The sequence below is a fragment of the Anthonomus grandis genome, chromosome 6 (assembly GCF_022605725.1).
Source record: "Anthonomus grandis grandis chromosome 6, icAntGran1.3, whole genome shotgun sequence".
Taxonomy (NCBI): domain Eukaryota; kingdom Metazoa; phylum Arthropoda; class Insecta; order Coleoptera; family Curculionidae; genus Anthonomus; species Anthonomus grandis.
Window position 1 is genome coordinate 29,790,881 of NC_065551.1, and position 14,301 is coordinate 29,805,181.

The 14,301-nt window shown below is 29.2% G+C and overlaps 1 protein-coding gene across 4 annotated transcripts in view; it reads right to left on the reverse strand.

Annotated features, from left to right (window-relative positions):
- LOC126737727 (uncharacterized) overlaps window positions 1–14,301 on the reverse strand; it is a 58,361-nt gene that overhangs the window by 42,770 nt on the left and 1,290 nt on the right. For 2 of the 4 annotated variants that reach the window (XR_007661090.1, XM_050442737.1), the window contains exon 2: window positions 9,351–9,660. The gene's annotated coding sequence lies outside the window, so the exon portion shown is untranslated. Of the gene's footprint in view, window positions 1–9,350; window positions 9,911–14,301 lie in introns of those variants that run through there. The other 2 variants (XM_050442738.1, XM_050442739.1) reach the window with 2 other exon arrangements.

Here is a 14,301-nt window from a genome sequence, read left to right on the forward strand (position 1 = left end):
GGAGGGTTGAGGCAATTGAAGTTCATAAATTAATCATTGAAGTTTATTATTAAAGTGCAGATATCTGAGCTAACTTTACATTTTCGCTAGCAATATTAAGCTCCTTAAACTGGAACACCTGGTCAGCTTTTCTAATGCTATATGATCGGTAGCACAGTAAAGTGATAAATACCATTAAAGTGTGGATTACTTTAATGGTATTTATCACTTTATAGTAAAATCTAGAAAGGAACGTTCTCCAGTATTTATTAAGTTGCTTAGGACTCTGTACTAGTTTTGTTCGTCCTTTATATAAAGCAGGATTTGTCAACTTAAGATCTTTCAAGACTTTACTTTCTTTGCTGACGATACTTTGACAAAAAAAGGACATGGCAGGATTGAAACATATAATAATTAAAGGCTTTCATATTGTATATTAATTTTATCAAAATATAAATTATTGAAAATTATCATAGGATAATTCGGTTCTAACCACTGGTTCTAAAATAAAACCCACGTTTTTCGTTTTAGGTTTGATATAGAAGGATCTGAGGAAGAGTTTTGTTTTTTTTTCAAATTTTTTCGTAAATATTCAGATTTCAAATTCCGAGATATGGTGAATTTTATTTACCGGCAAATATTCGAATGCTAGTTTCCCACATTTTTAATCGAGTTTCATCGAATCCAGTTTCACGGCTTAGAAATGTTTGGTTGTCACACGATTTTTGCTCAAAACTTTTCAACGCGTTTTAAGTTTTAATTTTTTTCAAAAACCAGCAATTTATGTTTCATAGATAGCATACACAACTGACTGAAGATATTACGCATGGTCACCGTGAGCGCGCGCCACTAGCGATGCTTCAATAGCATACGGTATTAAATTAGTTATTAAATAGTTTTCCGTGGTTTTTCTAGAGATCGCATTCGAAATAAAATATGGATGATTTTTGCTAAAGAAATATTTTATTTTAAATTATATTTTTCAATGCAGCAAGGTTTAAAGGCATACTATAATAAATTATTAATTACTAATTATTATAGAATAATTTATCAATTATTATATGAAATTATTAATTAATTCAAATATAAGATAACTAATACGTAAAAATAATTATAAAAACAGTTAAAACTTGAATTATTCAAAAATGAGACACCAACTTTTGTTTTAAAAGTTCATAAAAACAAATTCATAAAACCAAAATAATCAACGTTATACCGTTGATTGACTATTTAGTTTATACAAATAACTAAATATTAGAATATACTGTTTTATCTAGGTACATTTATTTCAGATAATTATTTTAATACCTGCCATTTTATTTATATAGCAACATTTTATTAATAAAATTAACAAAAAAGAAACCTATATTAAATTACAAACTCCAAACTTTAAAAGAGTTCTATCTTTGATTTTTTGAGTGTCCTTTGAAAGAACATTTACGGTTTACATTTTAATATGGAGATTGCTTTGTAATAGGTAGTGTTAAGTAATAGAGTATATGTTTTTCGGTAGAAGTTTAATTATCTAATACCCTTCTGTGATACCTGCATACAATTATAATTTTATAATCGAAATTGGTGACTTTGAATTGTGATATTTTTATGAATATGTTTTATTGGTACGATCTTATTGGTATTGGAAAATCTCATCACAAACTTCTTATAATTATTTTAATTATTATAACAAATATTAACCTTTACCTAAGTAAGTAAAACTACAATCTCATTTAATCATTAATTTATACTAAACCTTTTAACTTATTTAATTAAAAATTATTTAAAAACTGTAGTCAGCAGCTTTTAGGTTAATTAAATCCATCTGTTAACAAAATTGTTTGGTACTATACAACATTGTAACTAATCTACCGGTAAAATCGCAACCTAAACAACCCAAACTGACGAAGTTTCAGATGCATTAGAATTCATTTGCATATTTGGAGACAGATAGACCCCCAGCTTAGCTTGACATAATCCATATTTTGTATTTAATTGATTAGTTAAATTTTAGATTCTTGGGATAAGTAGAATATGTATTTAAGGTTAAAGGAATAATAAGATTTTAATTTATTTTATGAAGCAGATCTCCTAAATTGTATATTTCTAAGTTAGTTTCCAAAAAAACAACCAACCTTAAGAGCTTAAATTTGCTTAGGCCTTCCATGTCGGTATATCTAATGTGAATGATATTTCTAGCCAAGTGATAACTCCCTTAAAATCTGCATAATGTTAAAACCTAATGATAATTGTCACTCTGAAAAGTGTCACTGTATTTAATCAAATAGTAATGTTCACATTTTTAAATATCGTGACTGTTATACTTATATGTGTATAAATGTGCATTATTTATTAAAAATAACACGAGGTTATTTGTATCAAATGGGGATAACTCTGGTAATAGACAAACAAGAGGTAGAGCCAATTTAACTTTATTTAGCCTTAATTTTAAGGGCCTACATGACGATCTAAATTGATAGACTGTTTTTGCATATTATGCAAAACTTCATAATCAAATTATTTAATAATGTAAGTCCAAACTTGATAAAGACAAGGCACGTGAAGAATCATTTGAGAAAGTTACAAAAGCCAAGGCTTGTATCTGCATGTCTAGTTAAGTTTTGAATTCCATATGAAAAGACCTGCCTACAAAAATTATTTACTAAAGCTACTCTATTCTTACCGAGCCGTTTTAACTTTGTGATGTGGTTTGCTATAGATTTCACTGAAACTGAAACAGATACAATGACTACAGAACTCTTGCTTAAGATTAGCCTATATAATTAGCCAGTTTCTTACAAATTAGAATGATATAGGTGATATTTTTTTTCAACAAATTATAATCATCCACCTTTATCTTACAACTTCTATTAGCCATCGCATTACCATACTAATTAATATTTTATGAATGTTCTGAAATATCTATGAGCATTCGTGGAATCATCTTATGTCAGCAGTGTGAATTCACTGAATGTCAGTTGTCTTATATTCTACCAATCTTACTATTCTGTATCTGTTATCCATAAATATGTCATACCGATATGCGATTTTCGTAAATTTGTCGACCAACAATTTCCTTTGCTTGTATCAAAACTTAGTAGAATAATATTTAGCCGTATCGTGGAGAGACACTAATGACACTCGAGAACCCCAAAAAAGCAGACTAACAAAATTGCTCGCCCTAAAAATAAAATAAATATTTAATAAAGTACTTCGTTAAGAACGCGAAACGGTCACAGGAAAAGTCACTAACTTAATTACCCTGAAAAAATGGGGACAGAAACAGAAAGGGGCGGCCTTATAAAATAACTATAGAATAAGTACGGAACGGAATCGCAGAAAATCCCTAAAGGTGTCACGAGGCGAAGGGCCCTTTGCCGAGATAATGTCACTGCGGTGTAGGATCGAGAACGAGGTTTTCACGAACTGTCTTGGCATTTTTAATTCTTTGCCGAGGGTTTAGTTCTATTTTAGTCCTTTTGAGTTAAAAATGATGTCTGTTGTACGTCAAAACTTCATTATGATGGTATACTCACATGATGACACCAGCATATTATTATATAACTGCGACTTGTCAAGGTAAAGTAATAATAAAGATATATCTTGATATTCTCTGTAAAGATCCTGTCAATGAGCAAATAAAGCAATATATGGTTATTGATGTTAGGCGGATATGGCTCATATCGTTTAAAACGGCAAAGAAAAACTTTATCCATATCACTTTACTCAAAATCATATTTCACAAGTTTCCTGCAAAACTCCAGTTCAGTCAAGTTTTCATAGGGCCCCAATTGAATGATTGCAGTTTCTTGCAATAAAATTTTATTTACGAATGAAGCCAGGTTTACTAGGAAAGGTATTTTTTATTAGTGAAATTTTTATATTTATTCGATGGAAAAAACTCATGCTACACTATTTTAACAGGAATTTTTCATCATCTGGTGTGGTTCCTTTAGGCATTATAGAATGGTTTAAATTGATAGCTAAGGCTTATGGATAATGTTATCAAAATCTCTTGAGTAATGATCTACCCATTCTTATAGAAGATATGCCTCTAAACTAAAAACTTGACAACTGATATATGAACGATGGTGCTCCAGTACATCATTCACTTATTCCCCTTAGATTTTTATTTCATGAGCTACTTGTCTATAAATGTAAAATATCTTAACTATCAGGAATTATGTCAATAGATTGTGAAAAAACTCAATATTATCATAACCCAAGAAGAATAATTATTTGGAGTCAAAAAAAATAAACAAAAGAGTTATTGTAAGAGGTCTTTATACTTCAACGTCTATAATTAAATTTAAATTAACAAATTTAATAAAGGATGGGTTTATTTAAGAACTGATCTATTTTGTGAATATCAAAGTAGTTAATTTTTTCAATCCAATCAAATGCTGTTAGTGTCATTTGCAAATGTCAGTCTAAATGCGGGTAGGTGAAAAAAATTATGACCATTTTAATCAACCGATTTTGTTGTACATCAATTCTATTAATGTCGTGTTACTTAGTCCAAATAATAAGAGTAAGCCTATTTTTTTTCTCAAAAAGTTAGTTTTAACACCCTGTAGAATAAAAATCAAACCAAACGCTTTATATTGATGTCAGCTATCGTGCATTACATTATATTTAATGTATTACGGAACATCCTCTATAACAAACCTACTGTAACAATACTCTAGAAGGGAAGTTCAATTGCACTACAAAATATTAAGTGTAATGAAACATCCAGAAAAATTTAGACACATATATATATATCGAATGTTGTACTACTAGACATGGGATACTTTGGACAAGTTAAACCAATAAATTTGATGACTAATTATAGACGCTTATTAACCTAAAATAACTAGAAGAATTGTTTTAATTGAAATAGAGACTAATCGGTTGAATTGATTGAATAATCATTTTAATACAGTCATTAATCTAAAATCAATGAATAACCAGTTAAAACCTACCTGGACCGTAAACCAGACAATTACTTATCGGTCTACAGTGAATTAAATAATTATTAAAATGAATGTAAAGAGCCATCCACCTGGAATGAATAGGAATATTTTCATGAATCAGATAATAATTTATCAATTGCAGCTGATACATTAATTTTAACGACTCATCAATGTAAAACTAATGAAATATTGGTATGAATCAAATATTACTTAGTGGGGTTACTACTATTCTGCTGTCTGAACTAGAGAGGGACACAATGGTTTAATTATGCGACTAAAAAGTAGTAATAAACTGTATTAATTTACTCGTTATCTTAATCGAAGTATCAGAGCCTATATGACGCTGAACCAATTAACCTAATAAATGAAACAAACTTATTAGCACCAAATACATGAAAATAGAAGAGTAGCTCAGTATGGCAGGTGCAAACTATGGGATATCCTTACCTCACTCACTTCTTGCTAACGAGTAATATTACTGCTTATACTTTAATCATAATGGTTTATAGAGGGTTATTAGATATCAGTAATAAAAAGAAACTCCTCGAATACTCTACACATACTCTATCTCGTCTACAGAGAATAAAATCGACTGTGTCAACGGTTAGTTTTAACCTTTGAGCCTCTGACTTTTTACCTGATTTTACTGGCTTTAAAAGTACTTATTAAGTGCATATTTAAATAAAAGGGGGTATACAAAGTGACATAAGGACTAAGAGCTTCATATGAATTTATAGGTTATATTTATAGTCCTAGCTAATTAAAAAATTTCCATAATTTTAATGAAATAATAGTTACGATTCAGATATAAGTTATTGGAGTAGAACTTATTAAATTATATATTGTCATTATAAACGAGGTAAGCGGCTGTATTTCAGGACCTGTATATCTAGCAACAACGGAATTCTTTTTATTATTGAATTTAAAATCGAATACGTAGGGTATAATTTATATCGATTTTAATGATTATACTTTCAATAGCTTCCCGTACCCCTAAGATTGTTCGTAGGTATTTAAACCGAAATGATAGAGAATTTTCTAGTATTTCTAACATTATTATCAAAAGTATAGATTAATAAATACATTTTTGGGAAAAAAGACGTTTTTCTCATTTAATTTTTAGTTACGCCTTCGATCAATAAAATACGGAACGTGGAAATAATTTCCGAAATTTTCTCACGGCCACTTTTATTACAATAGAAAAATTCCATTGTTGCCAGTACATGTATAAAATGCTATCAAATAGCATCCTTAATAGGAAATAGAATTCTGATTAACTACTAAGATTCAAATAAGGAAATCAAGAAAGAGTTATTATAGTAACTATGAAAAGTCTTATATGCAGAATCAATAAAATTTTGTTAATTCCAATTGAATAATTATTTAAAATCATTCAGTAATCAAAGATCAACTATCTGGAATCAATAAGAATATTTTCATAATTCAGATAATAACTTATCGGCTGCAGCTGATACATAAATATTATAATAAATCGTTAATGTATAATTACTAAAAACTAGCAGGATTCAGATATTATGGGACTGGAGTAATTAGGGTAAATATTTTTTTAGTAATTTTCAGTCAATAAAATAATTGTTATGATTCAGATATAAGTTACTGGATCAGAATTAATTAAGTAATTATTTCAGTGGTTATACAAGGTTTTCAACTGGCATTCTAAATTTGCAATCAAATAGAATCCTTAGCACGATTAAGACGTCGATATGCAAATTGATAAGGAGTTGAATTAATAATTAAATATTTATAAGACTCATCATTTTATTAATTGATAAGAGTAGTCGCGTAAAAAAAATGTTATAAATCTGATATTGATGAATAATGTGATGATTTAAAGGGTCATTCTTTAAAACTGATTGAGATGTCATTAATTTTACCCTATCAGAAACTTCTGGAAGAAGTCGACTTCTGGAAAAAATCGATTAATAAAAGTGGCAAAAAGTACTTGATGTTAATAATTGTAGTTATGTCGATACAAGAAGTAATTACTATGGTAAACTTAATTAAAATTAGTTTTAATTTGATGCTAGAATTGCAAAATATCTCAGGCAAAAGATTGATTTTTTTTGATATTTTCTTGGCCTGTGGTTAATTGAATATTCATTAATTGATTATTTATAGTTGTTTATCATTTTAAAATCAATAAAAAAACATGTTGACTGTTGACACCTGGAATCTTTAATTAAAAAATTAAATATGAAGCCAAATATTTAATTTTTTAATTAAAAAATATGTCTAAAATTACAAAAATATATCATAGAATACGATAAACTATTTTTATTAATAATATATTATATATCTATGAAAAAACTATTTATTTAAGTAGGTCATCAATTACATTAAGTGTATATAAGCAGATCAACAAGGAACACAGAAAACTTTCAAGCATATAATCAATAAGCCATATAAAGGATATAAAGGAATAGGGGAAGAAACGTTCCAAGGCACTAGTTATCTCCCTTGCTATTCCAAATGTCTTTTATGTCGCTCACATTGCTTACATACAAGTCAAATACAGGCTATCGACGAAACAGATATAAGATAAATTTCGTACATTGGGGTTGCCAGTATTATATAGAACTAAGGAAATATTACCAAAATAATATTTGCTCATATATCTTTAGGTATTTGTCGCCTGTCCTTTGGAGACGTGGTTTAACTGTTATGAATAAAATTTCTTGAGCAAATAATTACGTCCTCCCTTATTTCTGGATTTTCTGCTCCATAAATTTGATTAAAGATTTATAAAACGCTTAATAAAGCCTGCTAATAATTTAATTAACTGCTTTTAGCCCCTATATATAAAATATAATTTGTTGACCAAATTTATATGGTATATTAGTAGTTAATATTTTGTATACAAAAGTATTCGGGGACTAGAAAAATTATATAACATTAACATATTTTGGTTTGAAATTGATTAAGTAGTATCATAGTGATTATAAACAACCATCATCGAAAAATTTATTTGACTTAACTAAGCACCTATTTATTACAGGTTTATCATTTAAAATATCAATTTATCAATTCTCTTTTGAGTTTCAATAATAAATGTTGCTTTACTAAAAGAATTATCTTTTAAAACTGAAACTTTAAATTGATTACCCTACTTTTCGCACCCGTATAGTATAAGAAATGTTGCGAGAGTATGTAGGTAACAAATTAAAGTTGGCTACGAAAAGTAAAAAACAATTATTTTTCTCACAATAATGACCGTAACGACTAGTTATGGCTGTTGGCGAAAACTTAGGGAATAAAACTTTATTTCAGTCGGTTGATATTAACATTTGCGCTTATGAAGTAATAGAAATGCCTTTAGCAGTTAAAGTTTTTAATTTTTGAGGTAATTTTTAAGGCAAAGCTTTTAAAACCAGTTTTTACACCAGCAATTGAGCTAATACTTGGTTTAAATATTTCATAAGGAAAAAACGAAAAGATTAACATAAATAGATAGGATTTAAAGCATGCGCAGTATTATAGCTATGTAGGTACATCTCCAAATAATCACAGCTATAATTCAATAATAATCTTCATTTTAATAAACAAATACACATTAAAGAAAACTAAAACACGTTAATTTACAGATATCGCATTACAAAATCTGTCTCTGCTCTGTTGTAGCTCTATTTTGGCTTATTTCAAATTGGTTTATTGTGCGTTGGGTCGGATTAAACAACAAAGGTGGGCATTACTAGGATTGAACAAGTGCAATCGTGTTAAAGAGAAGCACTATATGAAAATCAGTATTACATCTTTCTTTGACATAATTTTTTCCAAAAGGCTTAACGTCAAATATTTATCGTGAATATCGAGAGAAAGGAGTGTGTTCTTGTCTGTCTTGAATTATGAAAACTTGTCTATCTTTGGGTTGAATACAGAATAATTGTATTAAAATCTTCATATAGTAAACACTGAGAAACCAGCTGATTCTCCATCATTGCGGAATGACCCAAGTGGTACACAGCACGACATCTCAAAGGTTAAGCGGGAATCTTCCAGAACATCGTTCCACTGAGTATATAAGGAGCCGCATCGCCGAAAGTTGTCAGTTCAGTGAAGTAAAGTTCGGAATATTGGCGCGCAATTTAAATACAGTAAAAATAAATATCTCTGGTAGTTGCATCTCTTTCACTGAAGAGTTGAAGGCGTTTAACTAATAAAATTTGAAATATTTTACTGGAATTCTCAAGAAACTAAGAGGATAGAGCAATTTAAATGCAGGAGGTAAACCCAAAAATCAATTCCCTGCATTAAAGCGTTAAGTTTTTTTACAACTTGAAAAAAAGTAATAAATTCATACTGTACACGTGTTATTACGACAAATAGTAAATCCGAGACACATAATAAAAAAGTAATAAACTGTAACCAGAGTGCTCAATAATAAACTAACATTTATAAACTCACCTCTCATAACAAATACATGATGAATAAACCTACTGATTCCGCTCGCCTTCCTCTTTCAAAGTAGGCCACCATCATCCCCTCCAACTGTAAAAAATTGACGAACTTTGACGAACGATCCCAAACTCACTTGATTTCCGTTTTTAGGGTTTTATCCAGGGGTATAACTCGACCGGGCAGAAATAAATTCAATCTTCATATTCCTGTTAAGTCGGTGGGAGAACGCTGGATACACGCATTCCGAGCGTTAAGTTAATGCCCGAAATGTTCCTCCGATTTTCGCTTTATTCGTAACGGTCTATTTTCGTAGTTGCTTTTAAGATTTATGTTTTATTTTGTTTATAGGCACATAATAAAACGATTTTTGATTTTGGTTTATGCGCGTGGTGGAAACTTTTTTTGGTTTTTTGGATGAGCAACTACGTTATTATGCGGTTACCAGTTGTATAGAATAATCTTGTCAGTTTATTATAACCGCCTATTTTAAATTGACGAGATTGTTATACTATGCAACTAAAATGAATAAGTGATGAAATTATGCTCACAAACTCAAAAATATTGAAAAGAATTTGAATTTACAAAAAAGGAACAACCGAAAATTTATGAACCTACAGCTAAACCTAAAATCAGACTCACATATATTAACCTTAAGACTCTACAATTTTTTATTCTTGAACATACTAGAATATGTTTGCCAGATTCAAAACTTCAGCTTTATATGCAAGAAACTTAGTTTAAAATGAATTTTGAATTTTGAAAAATGAAATTTATTATTTACAGGTTGATGCTTTGCACTGGAAATAATTACAATAGTCATTTACTAAAGCTACTGATAATCTGCAAAAAACTTTAGACTAAGTTTTCAAAGAAATAGTTTTTAATCTTCATTCTGGTTCAATTAATCATCAAATATAGTAAAGATTCTTAAATCTGCTATAACAGCATCTCCTCATAAAATTACAAAATATTTTTTGGATAATTTCAATAAAAACAGAATGGCTTTTGGTATATGAGTTTTTTAAATTTATCTGGAGATTATGATCTTGTACCACAGGAATAACTAACGAACGGAGTAGAAGTTTTTTACTCAACAAGACTGAAATTAATCAAAGAGTGCAAAATGCTATGAGTTACCAAAGCTACAGCTAACCTACAAAATATTGAGTTCGTTACCTGATTGATGCAAATAATAATTTTCTATAAGGGCATATAATAGAATCTATAAATATCATCTATAATAGGATTGTATTTGAGGAAGCCGTAGTATTTTTATAAAAAAAAAACAATATTAACTTTTTGCTTATTCAGAGCTTAAAATTCTTGATTATTTAATAAAATAGTTTGGTAAAAAATGAGAACTAAGAAGGAAGCGAAAATATTGTAATGAGCGCTAGGCATCTACATAAACTAGATAATAGAGCCTCTTCAATTAAAAGTTGGGTGAAAAAGTGTATTATGTTCAAGAGAAAAATAAAAGCAAGAGCAAGAAAAGAAAAAAGAATTTAGCACAAAAACTTAGAAATAGGAATTTCAATGAATTCAAACCCTTAAAACTAATTTGTATCATCAATTTAAAAAGAAAAAAATATAAATATCTAGAAAGTAAAATCCTGATAAAAGGTGCTTTTGAACAGATTGCACAATTGTCTTGAGCAAAAAAAAATCAGGACGCAATCAAAGAATTAAACTAAATGCTCTAACGCAAAAGCCATTTCAGAATAGAAAAGACGTAATGAAAAGTTACTCACAATGTAAAGGTGGATCGAAGAAATAACGAAAGGTTTTAAGGCATTCCTTATCGTTTTCCTTACTCTAGAATCTTACCAGCGGAAATAGTTTTTTTATGTCAGGATTTGATTAAAAATTCTAATGGCTTATAAATAATTCAGCAATCGATTTTATTATTATTATACAGAAATGATATATTTTGTTAAAGCTATGCAATAAGATTACACATTTTCAAAAAAGTTTTGATATTGATGGAAAACGTATTCTAGTCGAATTATAATTAATTTTTTACCCACTAACTTAAAATAAAAGAATTCAAAATAGTAATATAATTAAAATATTTTTGATCATGAGACCCCGTACTATAGGATAAATGTTGTTGTTATACCACATGCTATTGGCGACGCCACTTGAATAAAAATGACATTATAGTTTGCGCGCAAATAATCCTAATTTGAATTTCCTTTGAAGGTTGAAGGAGAATTAAAACAGGGAAGTTGCGAGTTACTTTAATCAGAGGCCTTTTCTGTCTCTTCTAACTTGATACTTAAATTTAAAAAAATATTTACATGGTGGACAAAAATGACCAATCTGTACATAGTCGACGACACACATAATTTATTTTGGTCACCTGTCAAAGAACCTGATAAACAATATATATATAGCAGCTGACAATATAGCTATGACAGGTAAAAAGCAGGAGTTTTTCCAGATATCCAAAATAAATTTTGTCTTGCGGGAAACATGTTAGAAAACTAAATTTTAGTTCGGTCAAGTCAAAAGTCAAGAAACGTCTCTTAATAATAAAACGTCAAGAACTACAAATGGATATACCAATATTGGCTAGCTTTTTGTTCTGCTAGTTATGAAATTAGAGGCACAATATGAGGTTCTTGAGCTACAAATTACAATACATAAACTAAAGGAACTTTTATCTGTTCTCTGTATCACTAAAAGGAACAGACAATATCAATTAGCTCAGAAAGCCAAGGCTCAGTTAAGTTAATTAAGTTTTGAGATATCATTTAGGTTTTCTCATTTATCTTTTAGCTAAATGACAAGTCTTCATCTTACTTCTAAATTTATTTTTTAATCAGTCTGCCTCTATTTAGCCTCTCATTAAAACCTTAACAGATCTAATTTAGAACTAACATTCTTACCCTTTTTCTGTAAAAAAAAACAATTTTTCTCTTGATAGAAAAACGTTATCAACAAAACGCTGAGAGCAATAAAAAGAAAATGGCTCCTTAAGCTTACTAATACTCTCTCCAGACCCATTACTGAAGGAGCATTGTCTTTATAACATCCAATTTTCCTCCAGTTAATTCCAAATTCTTGTTATTAAATCCTTAACGAGCAGCTTATAATAAATTCTCAATGCATTCAACAATGGTGATATAGGTGGTAATTGCACCTGAAAGTAAATGAGATGCAGTGCCATTATGTTGACTCCAATAAGACATTCTCGGAACTTGGCTGATGGATGTATTCCTGTAGATAACGCAACATACCAAATTTTCCTAAATTATTTTTTATTATTTAATGAATTATTTTGGGTGCAAGTAGATTACTAGTTAATGAGCCTTGAAATTAATGGAAAGAACTATGGTCTAGTAAATTTTTACTAGAATTTGCAGATAAAAAGTGAAATTTTTATCTTTTAAAAATAATTAAATTTCATCTGATTTTATAGTTGTTTTTGATCCTCAGATGTAGCAAAGGTCTTTTAGATCCAGGAGTTTCGTTTTCTTGATTTATGTCTGGCGACCTACAGGGATAATGATCAATATAATTCTACTGAGAGAAGTTAAAGCTTTGAATTGCAGAAGAAGAGTTCGCTGTTAGGATAAACAAGCACGAAATTAAGTCACATGCACTTTTTTGTAATGTATAATATATGCAATTAATCTCTCATAACCTAATCCAGTGTACACCAGAAACTGTAGAACATAGTGCAGTTTCTTTCTTCAACTCCAGACTCTATGACACGAATCAGAAAAATAATATAAATTAATATTAACAACTATCTCCTATTAGAGCTTTAGACCGAGACTTATTGAGATCTTGATTAAGATTCGAACTACATTATCCTAAAATTGCACCAAAACTGAACAAAATAGTAAAAAAAAAACTTTACAATAATCTAAATTAAAGAAAAATATGCTTGAGCATATCTGATCTCTCACAAACTTCCAATGCCAAATCTAGTTTTTTGATAAGGACTTAAATGCTGAATTCGCAATTTAAAGTTTTAACCAGAAATAGCAAAGTTTCGTGATCCTTTAAGATTTCTAGACTAGACCGTAATTGAACTTCCACGGAAAGTTTATTTTAAATCCTATAAAATTCTCTTGGAGGTTAATGTGTGTGTCAATGACGAGATTTCTTAATTCTGCGCTGGACTTTATTTTATTTTAGATTCTTCGCACAAAAGTCCTTATAAAAAGGTTTTTTAAGCAATGTTAGGTAATAATAGAGAAAAGAAGTGTGTTTCTTATTTGCTGACTGATAGTTGTTGCGGATAATACTAGATTCATTAATAACACAAAACTTATTAATTAGATCAGTAATATCAATGGATAAAAGAGTAAATATTACGTATTGTACCTTTTTCTTGACAAAAGTCCAAAGTTAAACTATGATATTTGGTATGTCAATGAGACTCATTAGTATACTCATCAATCACTAAATTGCGTAACTTTTGGTAACTATCCAGTCAAAATTGTACAGGATTAAATCATGTTTATTAAATGTTGAATTTTTATATTTAGTAAATTTATTATTTACTAACAAAAAGTATTTTTCTTGTTGATCACATTTTTTTTGGTACATATGTTGGTTATATAAAATCTATAATATGAACATTGATACAAATATTGTTTTTGTTTGGTGACAAAAACTACCAATTCAACCATGAACAGACTGCATGTTCAAAGCAAACTTTTGGATATGTCTAACCAAATAGGTTTGGTATCCATAGAATAAATTACTGAGTTATTCGTAGACGCATATATGCATCATAAAGTATTGCAAACCCCACCAATTTGACTGAATAACTAATATTTTGTGTTCAAAATTTACCAAAAAGCAATTAGCTGAACCATCCATTACTAATCTGCATCAATATGTGTAGTATAATGTTTGGAAAATCCTATAAACAGGCAAAGCCATAAAGCATAATGAATGTTGTAATAATGTATTATGTTGACCCGCATCCTACGTTAAT